The sequence below is a fragment of the Otolemur garnettii genome, unplaced genomic scaffold (genome assembly GCF_000181295.1).
Source record: "Otolemur garnettii isolate 467f Iridium unplaced genomic scaffold, OtoGar3 scaffold00028, whole genome shotgun sequence".
NCBI classification, from domain to species: domain Eukaryota; kingdom Metazoa; phylum Chordata; class Mammalia; order Primates; family Galagidae; genus Otolemur; species Otolemur garnettii.
In genome coordinates this window covers 9934806-9948376 of record NW_003852423.1, presented here as the reverse complement: position 1 = coordinate 9948376, position 13571 = coordinate 9934806, and the positions used below count along the sequence as shown (strand labels likewise).

Sequence of the window (13571 nt, the reverse complement as noted above, 5' to 3'; positions counted from 1 at the left end):
TTTTTTTTTTTTTTTTTTTTTTACAAGTCAACACGTTTTTTAAATCTCTGTAACTGGGGAATGAAAGGAGTTCCTTAACTTGATACAAGGCATAAAAAACCTACAATGAACCTTAATGGTGAAAAACTAAATGATTCTACTGAAAGTGACGGTATGATCAATAAGGTAGGAGTGTATGCTCTCACCACTGATATTCAAAATATGATTTGAGGATTAAGGCAAAATGAAGATTATGGCAAACATGGTCAGGTACAGTGGCTCAAACCTATAATCCTAGCACCCTGGGAGGTCAAGATTAGGTGGACTGCTTGAGCTCAAGAGTTCAAATCCAGCCTGAGCAAGAGTGAGACTCCATCTCTGTTTAGATGTAGTGGTAGTCCTAGCTACTTGGGAGGCTGAGGCATGATGGTCACCTGAGCCCAAGAGTTGAGGTTGCTGTGAGCTGTGATGCCACCACAGCATTCTAGTAAGGGTGATAGAGTAAGACTGTCTTTAAAAAAAAAAAAAATATATATATATATACACACACACACATATATATGCCCCAAAAGTGTGTTATATAGGCAAACAGATTAAAAAGGAAGAAGCAAACTATCTTTATTCACAATATCATATATGTAAAAATCCTAAGCAATCTATAAAAACTAGGAAAATTAGAGAATTTAGCAAGGTTGCAGATACCAGGTCAATATGTAGAATCAATTTTATTATTGCATATTTTAATCGTATTTTTACGTATTAGCAACAAAAAATTGGAAAGCAAAATTTTAAAAATTCTATTTAAAGTAAAATCAATAAAATATTTAGGGATAAATTTAACAATTATGATGTACAAAGTCACAAACAAAGCTGAGAGGAATTAAAGAGTATAAACGAATGGAGATACATACCACATGCATGCACTAGAAAACTTAGTATTTTTACGCTACTAATTCTAATTAATTATAGATTCGATGCAACCCCAATCAAAATCCTGCTTTCTATAAACTGGCAAAATAATTCTATATGTACATGGAAATACAAAGATCCTGTAACAGCCCATATTTTAAAAGCAGAACAAAATCGAAGGACTTAAACATACCTGATTTCAAGATTTACTATAAACTATAAGAGGATGGCAAACTTTCTGAAAAGTGCCAGTCAGTACTTATTTCATCTTGTAGGCCATGCAAAATCTCTCCCAACTACTGTCTCTGCTGTTAGAGCCATAGATAGTACCTACATGAATGGGCATGGCCATGTGCTAATAATACAGCTTTATTTACAACAAATAAAGTCCTCAAGCCAGACAAGACATATAGAACTTAATTTACCGACCCTTGATAAAAATCAATAAACTGAAGAGAGTCCAAAAACAGACCCACTCTTATAAAATCAACTTTCAATACTGAAAATATCTCAAGATGGAGAGATAATTCAACAGAAGAAAAGGATGGACTCTCATTATATACAAATAAATAAACCTTGACTATGTGTCACACCATACAAAAAATTAAATTGATCATAAATCTAAAATAGGAGCTGAAATAACACATACATCATGAAACATTAAGACAAATACAAAGTGAACTACTTCAAAACTAAATCATTTTGCTCTTTTGTTGTTTTTTTTTTATTAAATCATAACTTTGTATATTGATGCATTTATGGGGTTCCAGGTACTGCTTTGATATACAAATGTGAAATGTTTACACTGAACTAAGTACCCATTTTGCCCTTAAATGGTAGTATTTTTAAAAATGAAAACAAAAGGCTCGGCGCCTATAGCTCAACCGGCTAAGGCGCCAGCCACGTACACCTAAGGTGGCGGGTTCGAATCCCCAGCCCGGACCCACCAAACAACAATGATGGCTGCAACCAAAAAATAGCCGGGCGTTGTGGCGGGCGCCTGTGGTCCCAGCTACTTGGGAGGCGGAGGCAGGAGACTCGCTTGAGCCCAGGAGTTGGAGGTTGCTGTGAGCTGTAATGCCACAGCACTCTACCCAGGGGGACAGCTTGAGGCTCTGTCTCAAAAAAAAAAAAAAAAAAAATGAAAACACAAGCCACAGAATAAGAGAAAATACTTCCAAAATATCTGACAAAGGAGTTGTATCTGGGATATATAAAGAACTGTTACAACCAAATGCAATTTAAAAAAAAAATACGTAGAAGATCTGAAAATGTCACAAAGGAATACATACAAAGAGCCTTTAAAGCACATGAAAAGATACTCACATCACTAGTTTCAGGGAAAATAAAACTAAAGCCACAATGAGGTAATACTACACACCCACTAGAAGGACTAAAATTAAAGACTGACGATAATTCCAAGCGCTGATGAGGATATGAAGCAATTGGAATGTTCATATACTGCTGGTGGGAATGAAAAAATGGCACAGCCACTTTGGAAAACCAATTTGGCTGTTTTGTAAAAACATACACTTATCATACAAGCCAGCAATTCCACTCCTAGGTATCTACCCAAGAAAAATGAAAATGACCACAAGACGACTTGTATGAAAATGTTCACAGCAACATTATTCATAATAGCAAAACATCAGAAATTATCTAAATGTACATCAGCTGGTAAACGGATTAATGTCCATCAACCAGTGAATGGATAAATTCTGCATGATTACAATTATATCAAATGCTAGAAGTGGTAAGACTATATAGTGATAGAATGTAGATCAGTGGTTTTCTAGGACTTAGGCGTAGCAGAAGGAGATGACTACAAATAACTATGAGGGAACTTTATGCAATGATGGAAATGTTCTGTAGCTTGATGGTAATTACAGAGCTATGTGTATTTGCCAAAATTCATCAAATTGCATTTTAAATGAATGGATTTTATTACATGTGAAATAAACTGCACCTCAATATAGCTATTCAAAAATCAACCAGACACACTATTACCAAAAGATATGAGAATGAAAAATTTAGTTTGTAAAGTTAGCTGGTTTTGCTGATTAACATACCTTTGGAATGGAGATGACAATCTACGTTGATTTTTACCTATATAAATGACCAAAATTGTATTAAGTGGCCTTAAAATGAGATGATTCATTACCAGTAAGTGCATAAATGGTAAACATTATGAAAATCAAAAGTCTATTTAGGTTTGAGAACATATGTGAATTAAAAGTTCGTCCTCTGGCCGGGCATGGTGACTCACGCCTGTAATCCCAGCACTCTGGGAGGCCAAGGCAGGTGAATTGCTTGAGCTCAGGAGTTTGAAACCAGCCTGAGCAAGCGTGAAATCCAATCTTTGAAACTACTGGGGCGTTGCGGAGGGCACCTGTAGTCCCAGCTACTCAGGAGGCTCAGGCAAGATAATCACTTCAGCCCAAGAGTTTGAGGTCAGCACTCATCCCCAGGGCAACTGAGTGAGACTCTGTTTCAAAAAAATAAAATAAAATAATGAAAAATAGAACTTCTTTTTGAACAAGCCCATTCATAATATATAACATGTCCACACATCCTGTGCCAGGGACAACTGTGAGGTTAAAGTGGCATTCCAACCTTAGAATCATTCAATATTATTCAATTTTATTGCAGACACAGGACTTGGGAAATTTTAGGGAAAAAAGAAAATACTTCTTCATGATATACCACATACCATCTACTATGTATGTAGCAGGCACTGTACTGGGAACTAGAGACACAAAGATTAACTTGGCATGTGATTTTGCCTATAATGAATTCAGTCTAATAGAAGACAGAACTCTAGTTAAGTAACAATTTTGATAAGGAAACTGGTAGAGAGATGAATGTAAAATGCAATGTATTAAAATAAAATGGGAACACTGTATACTGGAAACAGACTATAGATAAGAGCTATTTGAGTAGGATCTTAAATTTTCATCAAGATGATGAAAAGCACTGTATATATAAAGCATATGAAAAGAACACATAAGATATGAAAAATAATAGTATTTCAAGTTTGGTAAATGGACGATATGGCTATAGCAAAAGATGCATATTAAGAATAGCAAGAGAAGTAGGTGAAAAATCTGTCATGCAATTTATTACAATGGTCCTTTGGGTTTCTGAATAATATCATGATAAAAATGGTCCTTGGTAAGGTTAATCTAGGAAAACAAGAGTGGGCATGCTAAAAACAACTAAGTGGGAGATCAGCACAGAGCAAGGCTATTGCTAGATTTGATCATCAGATCATCAGCACTAGTAAGCCTCAGGAATTTATCTTTTCTAAGCCTTAGAGAAATATTAAGAAACAAGAGAAATGTTTAGAACACAAAAGGTCCATAAAACATGTTGCCTTATCTCTTGCCAGGGCTCAGAAACCCAAGGAGCTGCTATAGTAATTCAAGATTATGAAAGCAGTATTGAATACAGAAAAAGGGAGACATTAAATCTAAAAAATAATCTAAACATGATTCAAGAGAAAAAGGACACAAAAGGAGTGAAAGAGAGATGATAAACTTCTACAGAAGATTAAACTGACTTTAAAAAAGTACGGTTAAATTCTTCTGTCAGCAAACAACTATCAAAATGAACTCCAGGGTTTCATCCAAAGATTTATGCTAGCATTGATACAGTCAAGCAACTCTGTTGGGATTCCAACCTAATACTCTTCCTCTACCATCAAAGATACAAAAATCCTTTGCAAATAAGATGCAGAGTAAGAAAAGGACTAGTAAAAAGTAGCTTTGATTGCTTGTGAGGAAAAAGAGTTTAGGAACATGGAGTTAATTAAGGCTAGGTTCTTTTGCAAATCAGGAGCTCTCTCCCCTCCAAAACATATTTGAACTTCCAGAAGGTTATTTAAACTTGTATTCAGAAAGCCCCTCAAAGAGCCCATGTTCAGAATTCAGGAGGTCCATGAACTTACACGAAGAAACAAATTTTATCTGCACTTTTTTGAGACAGAGTTTCACTCCATCACCCTGAGTAGAATGCCGTGGTGTCTAACTGACAGCAACTTCAAACTCTTGGGCTCAAGCGCTCCTCTTGCCTCAGTCTCCCAAGTAGCTGGGACTACAGATGCCTGCCACAACGCTTGACTATTTTTTCTATTCTTTGTAGAGACAGGGTCTCAGTTTGCTCAGGCTACTCTCCAATTCCTGAGCTCAATGGATTATCCAACATGAGCCTCCCAGAGTGCTAGGATTAAGGCAGAGCCACTGCCCTGGCCCTGTTCACTAACTTCTAATCAAAATTTAATGTTTTTTCCATTTAGAATATTAAGCAAAAAGCCACAGTAATGGTTGTAGTGCCCGTTAACTTGGGTCATCTACAGAAATCACAGATTTGTTTCATATTACATTTGCTGCAGGCATCTCAAAATAGCCTTTACATGCATCACCACTTCAAAATTACAGTCATAAGACATGCTAATGTTAATGACATGTTAAGGAATATGCACATATCACATAGCGTAAATTTGCCTTAGTATTTTGGTAACTGTAATAATTTGTTTCCCTTGTGATATATTCATTTTAACACATTTTCCAAAAATAGACTTCACCAGACTGTCAAAAGGTCCTAGGCACAAAAATCGTCAAGAATCTCGGGGGTTGGGGCAATCTCTTCTACTTACAAAAATATGCATGACATCAGTGTAGCATCTCACCTGAGCAAAACAATATTAACCACTGACTCATAATTTTCCTAAAATAGTCAAGCATGGTGGTTTATGCCTGTAATGCCAGCATTTCTGGATGTTGAGGTGGGAGGATCACTTGAGGCCAGGAGTTCAAGAAGACCAGCCTGCGCAACATAGCAAGATGCCATCACTACAAAAACATTAAAAAAAATTAGCCAAGTGTGAGGCATGTGCCTGCAGTCTAAACTGTTCAGGAGGCTGAGGTGGAAGGATCACTTGAGCCCAGGAATTTAAGACTGTAGGGAGGTATACCACTGTACTCCAGCGTGGGCAAAAAAGTGAGACCACATCTCTTTAATTAAAAAAAAATAAAGGCCTAGGGCGGTACCTGTGGCTCAAAAGGATAGGGTGCTGGCCCCATATGCTGGAGGTAATGGGTTCAAACCCAACCCTGGCCAGGAAAAAAAATTAAAATAAAATAAATAAAGGCCTAAAATAAAAACCCACTGCAATTTGAACAGATTTTATTAGGAGTCATCTTTTACAATTTGAGCTCCAGGGCACAGAAGTTTAGCTGGTTACCTCTGCTAGGGTTCCTAAATTTTTTTTTTCTTCAGTGCCCAAAATGGCTTGCAGGGGCTCTGATTTTATAACTTACTTGACAAATTAAGGTTGTCTCTGATATTCCCAAATATTATATAAGAGAAATGACATTTTACTCTTATCTGCCACATGGGGATGCTGTGAGAGTAAAGGAGCACAGACATTAAATGTTTTAAATTGCTTAAAAATAAAGCAGTACCAAGCTATGTCAAGTAATAATTCTAATTGTTATCCTTTCATCACTTCCAGACAGCCTCTATGTTTTGATAGCTGTCTAAACAACTTTATAAAATCGGCTCTCGTGGGTCATTATCATTTAATCATGCTACTATTATAGCAGTTCACTGGAAAATATCTCCATTAGTCCACATTTTTAAGTATATATGCTATATCTCCATTCTCGGATGGAAAGCACATCACTAGGAAATAAATACACAATGATGATTCAGATAGATATCTAGTCAGTTTACCTTGCCAATATGCAAAAGTATCTAATTTTAAAGAACTTTTTTTAATAGTTTTAATTTTCTCTCATGATACAAGTATTTCTTACAATTTTGTTTTTTATATCATTGTTTACTATGTTGCTTTTGCTTTATTTTCTTTACTCTTCCCTTTTCAAATTTCTACTAAGGGGTTTATGGAGAATATCTGAATTAATACAAAGATAAGAAAATAAAGTAATCCTAAATACCAAGTTGCCAAGTTTCTAAAGAAATTTAAACAGCTAGGGTTATTAATCATAAGAGATATACTAAATTAATCTACACTACTAAAAATTACTATTAAAAATCAAATTGCAAGACCATGCTCCTTTCCTCACAAGCTAAAGAGGAAAAGGTATGCAATGGCTGCAAATGGCAGCCTGCTTGGCAGTGTATACAGCCTGTTGCTTGTATAGGTTGCTCTAAGGGACCTTGGAGACATTCCTTTCCAGTACATGTTCATGTGTTAGACCTTGTGCTGTCCCCAGTGTAGGCTCCAGACAGGTATGCCTTTGGAAAGCCCCAGGGCACTATGGCCAGGGTTCACACTGACCAAGTCATCATGTCCATTCATACCAAACTAAATAAGGAGCAGGTGATTGAGGCCCTTCGCAGAGCCAAGTTCAAGTTCCCTGTCTGCCAGAAGATTCACATCTCTAAGAAGTAGGGCTTTACCAAGTTTAACTCAGATGAATCTGAAGACATGGTGGTTGAAAAGCAGCTCATCCCAGATGGCTATGGGGTCAAATACATTCCCAATTGTGGCTCCCTGGACAAGTGACAGCTGCACTCATGAAGGACTTACACACCATGCTGCCTCTCAATTGCACCTACCAGTAATAAATCCTACTTCCTGTCCACTTAAATTCCTAGTACATATAGTACCTAGTACCTGTCACATAGTAGATACTCGGTATTTATTGAATTAATCAGCAAATAAAAGGACTCATTCCAGCTCCCTAGCAGTTTTAAAATGTAATCTGATTTTTTTTTAAGTGGACTAGTGATTCTAGCTTGGCACCCATAGCCCAGTGGTTATGGCGCCACCCACATACACTGAGGCTGGTGGGTTCAAATCCAGCCTGGGTCCGCCAAACAGCAATGACAGCTACAACCGAAAAACAGCCAGGCATTGTGGCGGGCACCTGTGGTCTCAGCTACTTGGGGGGGTGGAGGCAGGAGAATCACTTGAGCCCCAGAGTTGGAGGTTGCTGTGAGCTGTGATGCTACAGTACTCTACCCAGGGCGACAGCTTGAGGCTCTGTCTCAGAAAAAAAAAAAAAAAAAAAAATTTTTTTTTTTTAGGGGAGGCAACCTTTCATCCAATCTGGTTAACTCATCATTGTTTTAATTTTACAATGCCCCAACAAAAGGTTATGCCAGAAACTTAAAAATCACTTACTCTTCATTTGTGTGCCTGAGTCCACTATTTCTTTATAAGCTATCTTTTAAGGCACTTGCCATTTCATAAGTGATAGTTTAGTTAAAATTATTGACAAAAGAACTTGTAAATCACTGAATTAGGCATATACAAGCAGCGATACATTTCAAGCCACTGAAAAAAACAAGTGAGGGTATAATGTCAATACCACCACCTTATTTTGAGATTCTCATTTTTTCCTCAGGAAATTTGCAGGCCATATTAGAAGCTTGAAATTGACCACAGTATGCTCTAGAAATCAGTAAATACCACAAATACAATGAAACTAAATATGTAAATTTTACACCTCCCAGAACCCCCCCCCAAAAAAAACCCCTAATATGTTGGACTCTAGTTACATTTATTTTTCACAGGGGGACGTGTTGACAATTCTGAAATTATTTGCTGTGTATCCAACACTTGAATAAATGAGTAACTACAACAAGCAAACTGTGACTAGGTTCCTAATTAGATAAAAGAACTATGTTATGGAAAGGAAGAAAACTAGATTTACACCACAGTTTTAAAGCTAAAGTCAGGGGTATCAGTATTTATTCATTTTTTTTTTAAGAGAGGAAAAAATATATTTTCTAGCTCTGTCTGCTAAGGACTAAGAAGAAATAAGTGTACACCTAATATCTAGGTTCTAAATATTCTCCAGTAAAAGTAATTTGCTTTTTAGAGGAAAAAAAAAAAATCAGATTCCAAGCTGGGGCAGGAAAAAATACAAGATAAGCCCAGAACATCTTTTTGCCCCATACAGCAGTTAAGTACTCAAAAAATAAAGGAAATGTTTTAAAGCCATGAGAGCTAGTTTGCAAGGGCCTTTACTAAATCTAACACAATCTGAGTATCAAAATGATTATGTATTATACTGAATAAAACACAAATCCATAAATCTACACTGATAATAAAAACTGAGGACTAAATAAATAGGGGGACAGCGTTTTCTTACAGAAAAATTCTAACTAAACAATATAGAAGGAATAATGGCGATAGTGATCAACAGGTGCTAAATATACTAGGCGATAGTTTGATAAGGACCAAGATTTTTACACCGTCTCAAAATATCTCCCTGCCAATAACTTCCTAAGTGCAAAGGGAAAAATATTAATTTTGCACTAACAAAAACTGGCAGACACTGCCATAACCAAGTAATCAAAGTTAAAATCACTAGTATTGAGAAGGACACTTAAATTCTGTAGTATTCCTGCCACAAATACATAACCTAAATGTCATCATGATGAAGTATCAAACCAAAATTACTAGTATATGAAATACCGTGTTTCTCTGAAAATAAGACACTGTCTTATATTTATTTTTTCTCAAGAAGACACACTAGGGCTTATTTTCAGGGAAGGTCTTCCTCTCTGTGCCAAAATGCATGGTGTGGCTATGCAGCATATCTGTATAGCCACACCCATCACTAGGTCTTATTATTGGGGTAGGGCTTATATCTAACAAATGCACAGAAATCCTGCTAGGGCTTATTTTTTGGGTAGGTTTTATTTTCAGGGAAACACAGTAACTGGCCTTATATTCTTCAAAAAATGTCAAGGTTAAGAAAAGCTATAAAGAGCAGCGCCTGTTGCTCAGTGGGTAGGGCGCCAGCCCCATATACCGAGGGTGGTAGCTTTGAACTCAGCCCTGGCCAAACTGCAACAACAACAACAAAAATACCCAGGTGTTGTGAAGGGCACCTGTAGTCCCAGCTACTCGAGAGGCTGAGGCAAGAGAATCACCTAAGCCGAGGAGTTAGAGGTTGCTGTGAGCTATAACACTACAGCACTCTACCACAGGTGATAAAGTGGGACTCTGTCTCAGAAAAAAGAAAAAGAAAGAAAGGCTATAAAATTGTTGCAGATTAAGAAAGACTAAAAACATAACTAATACAATATAAAAGGCTATAAGGATAAATAAGGTATTAAGGATAAATCTGAATATGAACTGTGGGTTAGATGGTAACGGACAGTGTTAAATTTCCAGAATTTGGTACCTATGTAACATGGCTATCAGAGAGACGGTCCTTGTTCTTAGGACACAATGTGGCATGATGTCCTTAACTTCCAGTTGTTGTCAAATGGTTGAGGAAAAATATATACATATGTGTGTGTATATTTAAAAAATGGGTGGTATATGAGAGTTCACTATACTATTTTTTTCAACTTCAGTTTGAAATTACATGAAAATTAAAAGCTACAAAAATCCAAAGACCTCCATATTCAAAAATAATAACTAGATATAATAGAGAAAACCTTCTTTTTAAGAGGAACAAAAATACTTCAGAATAAACTTAAAAAAGAATTGTTTTAAATGCATACAAAGATAATTTAAAAAAACACACAAGGTAGAAACAGTGTCCAGACTTTAGTTATCCCTAATATATATACTTAATATCAATAAAAGTATTAACAATTTTTTCTGTAACTAAGAAAAGTTGACAGTAAAATTGATAATGGGAAAATAAACATGCAAGGAAAGCTTCAAAAACACTGAAAAGAAAGTTATAGGATTAACCTTACCAAACACAGTATAACCTCTATAAAAATGACTACCCAAGGGACTACAACAAACTGGTCAACGTAACAGAGGTAGTCAACATAAGAAACTTCTACTAGTACATGTGGTGCATGTCTGGTCTAGGAAAATTAGGTCAACTTAAGGAGGTGGTCAATGTAGGGAGGTGGTCAGCTATGGAGGTTCTACAGATTAAAACAGACTACAAATCTCCTACCATTAAAACAGCATGGCATTACCATATGAATGCTATGCTAATAGAACAGTAATCAAAATTCAGGAGACCCAATTGCATGTGGCACTCTATCTCAAATCACTGACAGAAATATGGGCATTTGGGCAAGAAGGCAGAGCAAGATGGCCAGGTAGAAACATTCAGCAACTGTCCATCCAAACAAATACAATATCAAACACCTATCCACATAAGGATGCACCTTCAAAAGAACCAAAAATAAGGTAAACAACCTACCTGGTTTTAACATTCTATCCAGAGACACTGAAGAGGGCAGAAAGGACAATCTTACATTCCCTATGCCACTGTTCCCCCATCTCAACACAGTGCCAAGCCCAATGGAGGGAAAATGTGTGTCCAGGGGAGAGTGAAGTGATTGTGGGACTATGCACTGAAACTCCCACTGCACAGAGCACTGCACAGGACAGAATTCTGAAGGTGCCCACGGTGGGAAGGTAGGAAGATACTAATCCTCATCTATCATATATGCAAAATGTAGACAGCCTGATTACAATTTCTATAGGAAAACAGGTCTATTTCTCACACTTCGTTAGAGGAAGTGTACTACTGCAAAATAGTACAAACACAGAGATTGGGAATTGGTCAGTATCTAACAAAACTATACATGTATTTACCCCACAATAATGGGAATTTATCCTGATTGCACCCCTCCAACAACAAAATGTAAATATGCATAAAAATAGCCATTGAAGCATTATGTGTAAAAGCTACTGAAATGTTCAAGCTTAGGAGTTTGGTTGAATAAATTATGGTATGTGCAAATAATACATGCCATAGAGTACTATACCGCTGTTTCTAAAAACAGACTGAGGATTTCTATGAATTTCATTTATGAGGGAATTTTTAGAATATATTGTTAAGTTAAAAAAGCATACATAGGTCAAGCATCCATATTTCAAAACTCCAAAATTCAGAATATTCGAGTGCCAACAGTAGTCGAAAATTATATGCTTGACATGTTATTTTTTCACCTGCCACATTAAAAAGTATGGTATGCCATACTTTTACTATTTACAAGTGTGAAAAATACTATTAAGAAGTACATACATGTGCGGCTTGGCACCCATAGCTCAGTGGTTATGGCACCAGCCACATACAGAAAGGCTGGCAGGTTCACTGGTGGGTTTGAACGCGGCCTGGGCCAGCTGAACCAAAAACAGCCAGGTGTTGTGGCAGGTGCCTGTAGTCCCAGTTACTCAGGAGGTTGAGGCAAGAGAATTGCTTAATCCCAGGAGTTTGAGGTTGCCATGAGCTGACACCACAGCACTCTACCAAGAGTGACATAGTAAGACTCTGTCTCAAAAAAAAAGTATATACGTGTGAATAATTATAAGAAAGTAACTGCTACCTGTTGCGTATAAATGCAGAGTCAGGAATGATGGTAATGCCAAATAATCATAAGACTGTCCACATGATGGCCAAGAAAGTGACATCTTTGCTGTCTGATGGCTCAATATAATAACGTTGTTTCATGAACAAAATTATTAACAATATTGTATAAAATTACCTGTAGGCTATTCTGTAAGGGTGATGAAACAAATGAACTTTATGTTTAGATTTGAGTACCCATTCTCCAACATCTCATGTATGTGCAAGTATTCTAAAATCCAAGAAAGACTGAAATCTGAAACACTTCCAGTCCCAAGAATTTTTAGATAAGGAATACTCAACCGATTTTAGCTTCCCAGGAAAAAAGGGAACTAGGAAAACATTTATGCGCTTATTTTTGAAAAAGAAACAAAGTAAAAACTGGACGGGGACAGGATGAAGTGCAAGTAGTTAAGGGGAAAAGTGGTATTTCTCTGAGTAAACACTGGAAAAACATGTTAATGTTCTACATCTCCAACAAATAAAAATCCAAGGATGAGAGGAAAAACTCTCAAACTGAACTAAAACACAAATGTACTCATAATATATATATTTCAAAAGAGAATGAGACAAAGAAAGACAAGATAATGCAAGTAATGTCTAAACACAAAATCACTCTAAGAGGCAAAAAAAAAAAGAAAAAAACACAAATATTAAACCCTGCTGTTGTTTTTCTTAACTCTCTTAATAGTGATATGATTAGCAACTCTGAAAGTGCTTTATGTGGATTTGGATCTAGCAAACATGGTGATGATACTGGGCTCCAGGATTCTTACTGTAGAAGTTTACAAAAGGCAAATGAGGGAAGGAAGGAAAAGCCCTAGGGAGTTGAACTGGAACCAATACCTGGAATATAAATGTTTATTAGATCTAACCACCGAAAGGGTCTACACTCGATGAGCAGCACCATAATAAGCACAACTAGGACCCATTACTCCAATTTCTAAATACCATTCCCCACTAGTAAGTAAGGAATTCCAGAGTTGGATGAGAGACTCTTTCTTATATAAAGAGTTGATTCTAAATATGGGATAAGAAAGATACGAGATGAGCTTATAACATATTTAAATATCAGAAAAAAATAAATGCTCAAAATCAACATCTTTTTAATATTAGGCTTTCACTAGCTTAAAGGTGCTCCCAGTGACCAAATCTGGAACTATATGAAGTTCATTAAGAACAGTAATAAAGGCTCGGCACCTGTGGCTCAAGTGGTTAAGGTGTCAGCCACATACACCTGAGCTGGTGGGTTCGAATCCAGCCCAGGCCCGTGAAACAACAATGACGCCTACAATCAAAAAATAGCCAGCTGTTGTGGTGGGTGCCTGTAGTCCCAGCTACTTGGGAGGTGGAGGCAGGAGACTCACTTGAGCCCAG

At 36.8% G+C, this 13571-nt stretch overlaps 1 protein-coding gene and 1 non-coding gene across 5 annotated transcripts in view; one reads left to right on the top strand and one right to left on the bottom strand.

The window, feature by feature from the left end:
- TAX1BP1 (Tax1 binding protein 1) overlaps positions 1 to 13571 on the bottom strand; it is a 101982-nt gene that overhangs the window by 11772 nt on the left and 76639 nt on the right. The window lies entirely within an intron of this gene.
- On the top strand, positions 6949 to 7080 carry LOC111724912. The gene has a single exon (XR_002773121.1). It is a non-coding gene; the product is annotated as a small nucleolar RNA SNORA70 (small nucleolar RNA).